The 13,556-nt window shown below is 39.6% G+C and overlaps 1 protein-coding gene across 6 annotated transcripts in view; it reads left to right on the forward strand.

Moving 5' to 3' along the window:
• The window catches only part of LOC145509620 (uncharacterized), a 533,964-nt gene that overhangs the window by 416,121 nt on the left and 104,287 nt on the right, over nt 1-13,556 (forward strand). The gene's annotated exons all lie outside the window — the stretch shown is intronic.

Raw genomic sequence — 13,556 nt, forward strand, 5'->3', positions numbered from 1 at the left:
TAGTTTGAACTCAGGAAGTGTGATACTGCAGAATTTCAGTAAAATACTAGCAAGCCAAATTCAACAGTGCATTAAAATGATCATACACTATGATCAAGTGGAATTCATTCCTGGGGATGCAAGGCTGGTTAAACATATGCAAATCAATAAATATATGAAGCATCACATTAATAGATGGAAAATCAAAGATCAAAGTTATATGATCATCTCAATAGATGCAGAAAAAGCATTTGATAAAATCAACATCCCTTCATGATAAAAGCTCTCAACAAATTTGGTGTAGAGGGCAGTGTACTTCAACATCATAAAGACTCTATATGACAAGTCCATATCTAACATGATACTTAGTGGTGAAAGGTTGAAAGCTTTTCCTCTAAGGTCAGGTTCTCACTTTCATCACACCTATTTGTCATAGTGCTGGAAGGCATAGAGGTCTTTTCAAAGTATAGTCCACCTACCTTTGGAGGCTCCCAAATGCTTGAAACCCTATAAAGGTATCTGCAACAACAAAATTATTTTCATAATAATCCTGATATCATTTGCTTTTTTACTTTAACATTTGCACTAATGGTGCAAAAGCAATGAATAATAATTGTTTATTATTGCTAAATAATTCAGCTTATTTAGGCTACACTCATCTGGACAGCTCTGCTTCAAACTGTGAGTTGCCTAGATTTGGTTCCAGAATGTGAATCTGCTCCATATACATTTATTTTGGAAACAGGCTGAAGGGGCTATAGCTCCCAGGAACATAACTCTTCTCATAGCACTGATGCACTGAAAAGCAAGAGCCAAGCCAAACTGTGGGAACAGATTTAAGACCTTGATTGTATCATGTCCACTGATAGACCAAAGCAGATCAAGTTTAGCATCCATAAGCCATGAAAGTACACTGTCCACTGGGGCAGAGAGAGTAGCATGAATAATAATGATCATCAGTGGCACCAGCTACAACACTAGTCATTATATTCTTCACCATCATGAACAAAACCCCCTAAATCCCATGACACTCAAGAATACCCTTGGTGGAGCACTTTGATGTATACCTAATAATCATGGTTGTCTTGAGGAAGAGCATTTGTGTAGTTGTTTGACTTGCATGTTGAATGAGCTTTTTTTTTTTTCCGTGACATACCATCTTTACTTAAAAAAGAGTGACTGGAAGACAAGCTAGTTATTCTGAATTGGATATTTGGCAGGAATTTATTGAAAATGAATAAAGGGAACCTGTTCAGTTCAGTTCAGTCGCTCAGTCATGTCCGACTCTTTGTGACCCCATGAATCGCAGCACGCCAGGCCTCCCTGTCCATCACCCACTCCCAGAGTTTACCCAAACCCATGGCCATCGAGTCGGTGATGCCATCCAACCATCTCATCCTCTGTTGTCCCCTTCTCCTCCTACCCCCAATCCTTCCCAGCACCAGGGTCTTTTCCAATGAGTCAACTCTTTGCATGAGGTGGCCAAAGTATTGGAGTTTCAGCTTCAACATCAGTCCTTCCAATGAACACCCAGGACTGATCTCCTTTAGGATTGACTGGTTGGATCTCCTTGTAGTCCAAGGGACTCTCAAGAGTTTTCTCCAACACCACAGTTCAAAAGCATCAATTCTTCGGCGCTCAGCTTTCTTCACTGTCCAACTTTCACATCCATACATGACCACTGGAAAAACCATAGCCTTGACTAGACGGACCTTTGTTGGCAAAGTAATGTCTCTGCTTTTAAATATGCTATCTAAGTTGGCCATAACCTTCCTTCCAAGGAGTAAGCGTCTTTTAATTTCATGGCTGCAATCACCATCAGCAGTGATTTTGGAGCCCAAAAAAATAAAGTCAGACACTGTTTCCCCATCACTGACAGTATTTGTGGCAAATGATACAATTTTAGCTTTCTGGTGAAATTAAAATTTTGGAAAATTTGTATCTACCATCATGAGCTTGACAACTTCTTAATACTTAAAGACTTTTATGAGATTGTAATCATAATAGCTAACACGCTTTTAAAAAATATTGTATGATAAAAATGTGTCAACAGTTGGAATGTGTATATGACTCATTGAATCAATATTTTCCAAATAACAGTGCATGGTGTTAGAAAATTATGTGTGGGTGAAAGTTCTATTTAAAGTTTAAGATATAGCAATGGATTTTAGAGAGTGCAAAAAGTTTGATACAGTTTCAGAGTCTACTTGCTTCTACTCTTTAAGAAGCTGTTTGTTGAGTTTTGATGCAGCATCAAAGAAGAATATCCATAAGTATATTTCTTCCTTTCTTCCATTTTCATGTATATTTTTGTGAAACTATATTTTCTTTATATACTTCAGCCAAAACATAATTTTGTAGCAGGTGGAATGCTGAAGTAGGTAACAGAATCCAACTTTCTTAAGACAGACAGTAAACAGATTTGCAAAAGTATAAAACTATGCTGTTCTTCTCACTAACTTTTTGTTTTGGAAAGAGTTATTATTTTAAAAAAATATGTTTTATGTTAATATACAATGACTTTATCATTGTAATTCTGGAATTAATAACGTAAACATTTTTTAATTTAAAAAAGTTTCAGTAGATATAACCCACATTAACAAAAGCTCTTTGACGTTCTTAGTAATATTGAGTGTAAAACAGACTTGGTTCCAAAAGAATTTTTAAATGCTACCTTAATAAATCATTCTTGGGGAATTTTGCATTTCAATATTATGAGGCTATACCAAGCAAGTTATATAGTCAGCAGTAGATTAGGATGACTTCCCAATTTGGATATGAAACTGGGAATAACGATCAGTATCAGTCACATAAGTAATTAAGTCCAAAAGAAAAACAAAGCTTTAAAAAGACTGACATTTTGTTCACATGCACTAAAGACCTATGAGCTTAGTTACTGACACGAAATGGTAAATGCAGCTCTTGGTCTCCTAGGGAAGCTCTTTGCTTTGCCACATCACATACATGCTTTTTTGATCTCAGATACTGGTCTTCTCTCTGGTTTCCTTGTGTTTAATACCTCTGACATATGACTTGTTTCTCTGTCTACCTTTTATAACGTCATTTCATTGGGGGGCTTTGAGATTAGTATGAGGAATAATCAGCAGACTACAGTTCTGTTTTAAGTGGGTTTCCTTATCAAAAATACATAGCATTATATGACATTCTTAGGATTCAGTGCTTCTACTGACAGCATATAATACAGAGTTGAATAAAACTATACAGTTTGACATAGTCAAGCGTATTATTACCTGATATAGAGCGTAAAAACAGAAGAGGGAAAGCAGCTGGGTGAAAATAGCCAGAGAAAGAAAAGAAAGATGTTTTCCTGCTGCTTTTCTGATGTCAGCACTTCTTTTTCTGAGCTTTGAATGTATCTCTTCATTTCCTCTCTCCCTGGGTCTCTGGCTTCTCAGTTAGAGTTTGATAGAACTTAAAACGTGCCGTCGGTACAGTGAAGTCACCTGTGCTCAAACGTGTCCTCACTGCTTATTAGCTATGTGACCTTGATCAAGCGACTTCCCCCGCCTGTGCTCTAGTTCCCTTTCTCTAGGACGGAGATAATAATGAGTGAGTCCACATCACTGAATGAAGATTAAGTGAAACAATCCATGTACCATGCTCAGCATCCTGCCTGCTACCAGTGAGTCCTCCATGGATATCAGCCAAGACTCTTGTGTCCCGCTTTTCCTCATTGGCGCTTTTATCTCATCTGTACTTTAAATGAGTAGGAAAATCAAAAGAACTATGTTAGACACTTCAACAAATGCATATTATATTAATATATACCAGGCATTGTGCTAGAGCTAGGAGATACAAGATGAATGAAAACGTATCCAGAAGGCTAGATGCCTTGTCCAGGGAGCATATTTTTTTTTATTCCTAGCCTCTATCCAAGTGTCTGACATAAAGTAGATATTTTAAAAATGTGTGCCAAAATCAAATAATCAGCCTATGAGGTAACTATAATTACTCTCACCATTTTGCAGGTAAACTAAAACGTAGGAAGATTCATTTATTCTGTGTCACCTAGCCTAGTAAGTGACAATCAGAATTGAAACCACCTCAGCTTGACTCAGCTTAGAGTTGGTATACTGCATCTCTAGGAAGGCAATGCTAACAATGGCTGTCATGATGCTTGAGAGGTATGCATTGGGATCCTTAATTTCTAGTTTCTAAAGAGTGTCATCACCCTGCAGGTAATCCATCTGTTCCACAAAACATGTCCTAAGTATTGAGTATTCACCTTTTTGACTAGGACACTGTATCAATGTTTGTGGACCTATCAGTTGACATGAGAGATATTAGTGAAACTTCCACCCCATCCAGGGGGACAGCTGCTAATTAATTATGTGATTTTCCTTTGTGATGAATGCTGTATATGCAAATGTTTATCAGAAGTTCTAACTTAATCTGATCGAGTGGTTAGAAAGTCTATCCTAGTGAAGGGATTTTTAAATTGAGCTCTGAAGGGCAAATAGAAAATAATTAACTAGACAATAAATTGAAAACCTTTCTGGCAGAATAGTAGGTACCCAACACGGATACAGGACACTGCAGTAAAAGGAAGAAGGCCAGTGTGCTACACCCAGGGGGTGAGAAAGGCAGTGAGGTGCATGATGCTGTAGAGACAGGCTAGGGCCAGATTATCCAGAACTTCAAAACCAGGTTAAGCATTTTGGTCTTCCCCTAACTCCAGTAGGATTACAGAAAAGAGTGTTGTGATAAGATACACAGTTTAGAAAAATCACAGTATGAAAGGACTCACAGGTGAACTCTGTTGAAAATAGCAGTGTAGACCAGGATAATGAACTGAAAGTGGAGAAAAGTGGGTAGATTTGAAAGATATACCTGTGGGATAGACTTTATAGACTCGGTAACATAGATCAGGTAGATGAGCAGGAGGCCAATCCTATTTTGTGGGACCTGAAGCTTATGAAACTGGGAAGCTCCTCCAGAAATTGATTTTCTGTATAAAGGAAGGTCCAGAGACCTTGCATGCAGAATTCAATGAGGTCGAGATGATTAAGAGAAGGGGCTTCCTTTCCCACAGCTCATTTTATTGAGGTACAACCCTTTCCCCAGAATCTTTTGCAGCATTTCTCTCAAGTGTAGGAGGTTGGATAGAAAAATAGATGATCCATTTCAATTTTAAGACTCTCTGACTGTGGCGGGTAGAAAACAATTTAGGCAGGCGCGTTATCTGTGAGACAAGAAGGCAATCCACACCCATGCTCTGGTAGCAAAATACAATTATTTAACAAGATACTTTTGAAATAATAATTTGCTTGGACAACAGAGATAAACTGAGCGGTACTCAACAAACTGGGCCAACAACCACTCCATCTGTTACGGATGTAAGTCATTGGGCGGGCACCCTCTTTTTTCTTTCTTCTCAGTTGTCGCCCCTTGTGAAGATGAGTTCCAGCTCTTCCTGGGCTCACTGTGGGTGGACTCTGACTCATCTCTCACTGGTAACGGTTGGCACCTGTTTTCTGTCAGCTAATGTGTGCTGCAGCATTTTGTACTGAGGCAAGGAGGAGGCCCGAGTGGCACACTCTCAGAAATAATCAGGCATGTGCTGGTTGTAAGCCTTACTTGTGATAGAACCCAGAAACCATGCTGGGAAAGTATTAACTGGAGATGGTTTGCTGGAAGATCACATCTCCCCAAGTGAGCTGAGAGAACACTGATCCTGGAAGATGGTCCAGGAAACAGGGGTTATGTCTGGAGAAATGAATATCCCTCTCTGGAGAAGGCAATGGCACCCCACTCCAGTACTCTTGCCTGGAAAACCCCATGGATGGAGGAGCCTGGTGGGCTGCAGTCCATGGGGTCTCAAAGAGTTGGACAAGGCTGAGCGACTTCACTTTCACTTTTCACTTTCACGCATTGGAGAAGGAAATGGCAACCCACTCCAGTGTTCTTGCCTGGAGAATCCCAGGGATGGGGGAGCCTGGTGGGCTGCCATCTATGGGGTCGCACAGAGTCGGAGACAACTGAACCGACTTAGCAGCAGCAGCAGCTTGAAGAGTTAGGATGCAAAACAGTGTTTTGAGAGGACTTCTGAGAACTCCTATCCAGTAAAGGAATACAAAAACTCACTTTTTCATTCACTTTTTCACTGCTGCACATGACCAAGGAGTCCCTTTTTAAGACACCTACACACACGCACATACCCACCCCAGATTAAGAATATACTTCGAGGGATAAAAATATACATTAACATCAAGGCAGGAAGGTCAAGGAATGGGGAGAGAAATAAAATGGCCCACCTTAGTAGAAAACTCCTAGAGTTCCTGCCCAGACTGGCGACATCCTGGGTTTCAATGTTTTGGCAGCCCTTGGGCTGGACTACACATCAGTTCACATGGAGCTGATTCTTGATCCAAAGGATGCCTCAGCTAGTGGGTTGGTCTCTTGGTCTTTTAAGAAAAGGGCTTTGGTTCATTTTAAAATAGGTCAAAGTAATTACTGATAAGGACAACTGCCTCTCTCACTTTTCAATATATTGAGATTTGAAATTTTGAGTAAAGAAGCAGTATAAAACGATCTAGTTGTTCCTGGAAGAATAAGATTGTCTATTAAGGCATCAGTTTGAAAAATTTGGAGCTACAACTGAAAAGTCACAAAGGATGACATAGTGAAGAGTTAGGGTCAGATAGACCGGTTTTAGAATTCTGGCTTGGCTCTGTGATCTTGGGCCAGTGACCTCACCTCTCTGAATCTCATTTTCAGCATCTGTAAAAACATTTCCCTTGTAGCATAATGCAGGCATTAGAAATAATACATCCATTCTCATGAATTATCTCATTATTGAAATATAGAACCCATATGCTTAATATGCAGTAAATGTTCACTTAATAAAAAGCAATTTCTATTCATTCTAATAGCAGAAAATAACTGATAGTATAAGACACATAGTATTCATTTGATTCCCATGCTATAAATATTTTCTAAAATGTATGTCCTCTTTTTGTCTTGCTAATATAAGACAATAGCCTGAAATTTCTTCCAGGTTAAAAATCTCATTTCTACTGCTTGTTATCTATGTGACCTTGAACAAACCACAGCACCTCTCTCTGCCTCAATTCTCTAATCTAAAAGTAGGGACACATATTATTTATATCCTATTTCTTTTGCAATTCCTGGGTGCCTTCAACTGAGCAATGTACTGTGCTGCTGATAACAATTAAGGACTTGTTGTTTTTAACATCAACATCTCTTAATATTTTATAAAATGCTTGCATTTGAAAATTCCCAATTCATTGCACACACAAAAAGTGATTGGACGTGAGACAAATTTAGCTCGCGATTTCCTTTTTCCTTCATCTCCTTTCTCTTCAGTTGTCACTCTAGCTTTCCTTGGCTTTGGGTAGCTGTTCTTTGACACTCCCTTCTCATTGGGGTCCAATCTTCATTGGCTACAATTAAATGGTTTCCAGTGTGACCCTAGGAGAAATTTCCCATTGGAATGACAATTCCCAAGGCGCCATCACCTTGACCAGCAATAATTTATGGTATTTCCATCTTCTTTATTGATTCTAATTTTTTTTCCTTTCTTAAATATGTAGATAAGAACTGCAAAGTCACCTCTATTTAACTCTCATGTCCATTTTCTTTTCACAGCACCATGATAATAATATGAGCAGTAGTTTCACTAATAATAAAAACTAACATTTATTGAATATTTATTAGGTATAGGAACCATACTAAATAACTTATCTGCATTATCTTATGTAATCTTATGAGTGATAGACTTCATTGTCATAAATGAAGAAACAAGACTCAGAAAGGTGAAGTAACCTTCTCAAAGGCACACAGCTAGAATACGGTAGAATCAGAATTCACATTCACTTGCGGCTGATGGAAGAACCTACACCTTTAGCGACTTTGTGTTGCTGCTGCATTTTCAGACTTTTTTTTTGCCCTTTAATAATAATGATGCAAGAAGTAACTGTCAAGAATATAAGGCAGAACCAGACGTAGAGGCTACTCTCCTCACATCAAAACATCAGCTAGATTTGTAAGTCATCTGCTGCTGGGGCTGCAAGAGACAGAGATAGAGCTAATGGTAGAAGGGAACAGTCATGACAGCCTTGGAGGAACAAATCTGAGATGGTTTCCCCCTACCTTCTCCTATGAACAAGAACCCTTTTTGAGCCTGTGGGCCCATCCCCAGGTAGGTAAATGGTCAATGAAGATACCTACAACATGAGCTTCTGTGGAGGTGGAGGATGTGTGGATGTGGATGAAAGTGAAAGTGCTTTGTGGAGTTACAGGCAAAACTGTTTGGAATTCAGTTTTAGAAACCAGGAAGTGATTTTTGCCTCCTTTACACATGCCCTGGGAATGGTGGACACATCATGGCCATAGTCACCTCTTTGTCATACACTGATGATAGAGTGTGTGTGTTAGTCATTCAGTTGGGTCTGACTCTTGGTGATCCCATGGACTGTAGACCACTAGGCTCCTCTGTCCGTGGAATTTCCCAGGCAGGAATACTAGAGTGGATTGCCATTTCCTGCTCCAGGGGATCTTCCTGATCTAGGGTTCGAACCCAGGTCTCCTGCATTGCAGGCAGATTCTTTACCATCGGAGCCACTAGAGAAGCCAAGAGTAGTGTAGCAATATACAGGTAATACAAATTATCAGTTCAATTCAGTTCAGTTCACTCGCTCGGTTGTGTCCGACTCTTTGTGACCCCATGAATTGCAGCACGCCAGGCCTCCCTGTCCATCACCAACTCCCAGAGTTTACCCAAACCCATGTCCATCGAGTCAGTGATGCCATCCAACCATCTCATCCTCTGTCATCCCCTTCTCCTCCTGCCCCCAATCCTACCCAACATTAGGGTCTTTTCCAATGAGTCAACTCTTCTCATGAGGTGGCCAAAGTATTGGAGTTTCAGCTTCAACATCAGTCCTTCCAATGAACACCCAGGACTGATCTCCTTTAGGATGGATTGATTGGATCTTCTTGCAGTCCAAGAGACTCTCAAGAGTCTTCTCCAACACCACAGTTCAAAAGCATCAATTCTGCAGCACTCAGCTTTCTTCACTGTCCAACTCTCACATCCATACATGACTACTGGAAAAGCCATAGCCTTGACTAGATGGACTTTTGTTGGCAAAGGAATGTCTCTGCTTTTAAATATGCTATCTAGGTGGGCCATAACCTTCCTTCCAAGGAGTAAGCGTCTTTTAATTTCTGGCTGCAATCACCATCTACAGTGATTTTGGAGCCCCCAAAAATAAAGTCTGACACTGTTTCCACTGTTTCCCCATCTATTTCCCATGAAGTGATGAGACCAGATGCCATGATCTTAGTTTTCTGAACGTTGAGCTTTAAGCCAACTTTTTCACTCTCCTTTTTCACTTTCATCAAGAGGCTCTTTAGTTCTTCTTCACTTTCTGCCATAAGGGTGGTGTCATCTGCATATCTGAGGTTATTGATATTTCTCCCGGCAATCTTGATTCCAGCTTGCGTTTCTGCCAGCCCAGCGTTTCTCATGATGTACTCTGCGTATAAGTTAAATAAGCAGGGTGACAATATACAGCCTTGACGTACTCCTTTTCCTATTTGGAACCAGTCTGTTGTTCCATGTCCAGTTCTAACTGTTGCTTCCTGACCTGCATACAGGTTTCTCTCTACAGATGTACAAATTGCAGGCTAAAACTGAAGTGAGCAAAAGCTTCTTCATTATTTTGTAACAGAACTTTATTAAAAGTTGCTTTTCTGATAAGTGGTATGAACCTGATCTCGGTCAATCATGTTTTCTTCCCTTAGCCTGGGGTTTCATCTAGCTTCTGAGAGAGGCTGGTGGACTGTGAAGGTGTTGAATGAGGGAGAGGGGAGCATAGATGTCTGCTCTGAGCTACCTTCTACCGATGCCACTGTCAGCTGAAACATCCATTCTAGTCTTTGGAAAGTCTTGTGCTCATCTGTGTGGCTCCATTGTGTTACTCCTTGCAAGTATGTGAGAGTCATTTTTTTCTCTCTGTTTTTATTTACCTCCTAAATAAACTACCTGTACCCAGTCGTTCATTGTCTGAGGCTCTGCTTTTAGGAGGAGCTGAACTAAGATCTTTAAAGATGAAAATTTCAGAGCTTGGGTAGGGACTTTGTTTACCCTTGGGATCAGCATTAAGAGATATATGGCTTAATACTGGCTGGTTTTTTTTGTACTTTAGGCTCAGGAAGGCACAATTTGAAAGGGATAGAATTGGTAGTGGAATGAACACGTGGAACTTTTTCTTTCATTACTTTTGTGATACAGTAAGGCTGTGTAACCAACTACTCGAAGACTCAGTTGTCAAGGTGACGAGTTCAGCTTATTTAGGCTGCACTCATCTGGACAGCTCTGCTTCAGACTCTGAGTTGCCTGGATTTAGTTCCAGAAAGTGAATCTGCCTCGTATATCTTTGTTCTGGAAACAGGCTAAAGGGGCTGTAGCTCCCCGAACCATGCTCTTCTCATAGCACTGACGCACTGAAGAGCAAGAGCCAAGCCAAACTGTGGGAGCAGATTTAAGATCCTTTATCGCCTCCTGTCTGCTGATATTTCACTGACGAAAGCAGATCAAGCTTAGCATCCATAGGCCAGGAAAGTACACTGTCCACTGGGGCAGAGAGAGGAGCATGAATGATAATCACCATCATGTGTGTTAGTGGTATAGCCTTGCAAAATTATCAGGCCACTAGGAGAACATTGCTCTTCCTTCTTCTGGGTTTAAATTTTATTTAGGAATTAATGTCTGTCCTTGGGACATGTGTGTGTATTTGTGTTTATACTTGCAGCCTGCACATGGTTAATCCAGGACTTAACTGAGTGGACATTCCAAAGAAATCAAACTATTTTTAATCCCCCTGGTGGGAAGACTTTGAAGATGGCTAGATGTGGAGAACAAAAACAAGTTGAACAGTCCTTCTGGAATTCTTGAGAAATCGTTTTGGTTTTATTGAGTAGTTATGACTTAGGAAGAGGGAATGGAGTCTGGGGGAAAACCAACCTCCACGTAGGAAGGCGTCAGATTCTGAAATGGTGGGTGGAAAATCCTGGAATAAGGGTTTGGAGCAGGAGAGAAAATGGGCTGAGAATAAGAGGTCAGAATTAGAAATTGGGGTGCTTCTGACGAGGGGCCCTCTGGGAAGAATTTAATGCTGAGTTGCTGGCCGGTAAACAAAGTCACAATTAGTAAACTGTTGCAAATGACTTCTCTCACATGCTGTCCCTGTAGTTTTTTTCTTTTTTCTCAGCACTTCAGTTAATGCTCAGTCACACAACTTTGTATGTTGTCAAAAAAAAAAAAAAGTGAAAGACTGGGCTATAAAGCAAGGTGAAATATACCTATTAAAGTAGATTCTTAAATTGCCTTTAAGAAAGCCCATTGAACTTAATGTACACCTTCGCCTTTTAGTTTTTACAATTCATTTAGGAAATATAGTAAGAGAAGGAGATCCTGTTTTTGTTGGAAACATAAGCTTCTATTTTCTTTTTGACTTAGTGAGGAACCATTTATTCTTCAGATTTATAAGCATATTGTACATATTCTGGTTAATACATCAAGCGTATAATGTGGGAGTTCCTTTAAAAATGCTAAGACCAGACATGTTAAACTCAGCTACACATTATATTAGGTTATGAGACAAATGTCATTTTTAATACCACAACATACACATATTACACTTTTTTTCTCACTGACAGAGGAACATGCCTTTCAAAAATATTTTATTGGATGAAATGTTCTTACTCTCAGGAAAATTTTGGGTTTTAATATAATTTATTATGCCTTTTAAAATTCTGTTTGATAAAAGCATTTGGTAAAGCATTACAAATACCTGTAAAGAAAATATAGTTTAAAATTCTGAGGGAAATATTATATAAGTTTCCTCTTTTTACATTTTCACAAAAATCCACACAGGCACTAAGAAAGACTGACAAAAATATTTCAAGTCTGAACAATATGTTCCAGGTTGGAAACATTCAAACATGACTTTATTTAACTATTAAAGCTTCTCTTGATTGAACCTTTGGCTACAGTCCAATGGTTGGTTGGGGTTTTAACCAGAAAAAGATACTGTTAGAAGAATGAAAAAGAAAGCTTCATACAAATTAGCACTAGTTTGGGAATGGGGTCAGGAGGAGTTTTCATCTGTTATTTTTTATTGGCCTCTCTGGCCCTTAGCTTAATTTTTTTCTTTGATTTATTTTTAACTCATTGAAAACTTAGTTATTTTTTTCATAATAACCCTCTGGTACTTTTCAGCTTTATGTAATACTTTTTGATGTGCTGCAATTTTCCAAAATTCTATTTAACACTGTGAATCATACAACATGTGATACTTCCATGATAGATACTGCAATTCTTTCAGGGGAACATCCTCAATACATCATGCCTATTGCTCTAGAAATACCCTCATTCTGCACAATCGGGGGTGGAACTTTGTCTTACCAAATTCACTTTAAAGCAAGTGACAGACCCTGGGGTTCTCCTGATCTAGTTCAATAGAGTTCTCTTTCTGGTCCGGTGGCCTAGTGAAGTTCAAACTTCATGGAAGAATGGCAAACAGCCCACTGAGTGGGAGAAGGCCAGTATTGTCAGTGACTGGAGCCTTTGAGAGAGCGGGAAACTAGGGGTTTGGCAATTCATGAATTAGAATAGGTGAGCATCTGGGTGAGATGAGATAAAACACATAAGTCAAACAAGATTTCAGGGGTATTTTCAAGGGTCTTAAAATACCTTTTCTTTTTTTTGGCCAATAAATTAGATTGTGACAAATTCTTCTAATTATTGATTATCATACAGTTCCTACCTGAAAGAAGTTGGGGATAGTTTTTCCTAATGCCTTTATACTGTGCATGTTCGTTTAGTGCAGGAATAGGCAAAATCAAATGCCTATTGAATGTGCACCAGTCAGGTGGCTGTGATAAGCAGCATGGGTGAACAGGGTACCATGGGGACATGTATTCAACTCTGTAACTGCTAGGCAGCTGCTACTCAGCTCCAGTCAGCTGTTGCTGTGAGGGAAGATGGGTCTGACAGTCAGGTTTTATGTGAAATCTCATAGTTTTCATAATCAATCCCATTTTTAAAACATTTAATGTGCCAAACAAAATCTAGCTGAGGGTCAGATGCTGCCTGTGGGCAGCCAGCGTGTGTCCTCTGAGCTGAAGCTTAGAAACAATTTGAGAATTTGGAGACTATCATCCGTAAGACTGGAGAAGCGCCTTTGGTGTCAAGGAACGAAAACTCAGTTTCAAAGATCCAGAAAAATCTGCTCTAGTGAATGTAATTTAAAACACAACAAAACCTTCCATTGGCTCTCCCTATTATGAATATTTTCCTGTTACTACATTGCTTTTCCATGTTATGAGTGGTGGTTTCCTGTTATGACTATTTAAAAAAAAAATTATGACTAGGAATTTGCCAAGTTCCTAATACAAGTTTGTTCTAAGAAAGCGGTATCGATAGCTCTCTCAGTATTTAGCTTGTGACTGAGAAAGGAGAAGGTAAGGGGGAAGAGAGGAAGGCCAGCGCTCACAGCCTGAGTCGCAGTCACCTTTAGATCAATGGA

Source organism: Giraffa tippelskirchi, chromosome 6, assembly GCF_054371585.1.
Source record: "Giraffa tippelskirchi isolate mGirTip1 chromosome 6, T2T-mGirTip1v1.2.pri, whole genome shotgun sequence".
Classification (NCBI taxonomy): domain Eukaryota; kingdom Metazoa; phylum Chordata; class Mammalia; order Artiodactyla; family Giraffidae; genus Giraffa; species Giraffa tippelskirchi.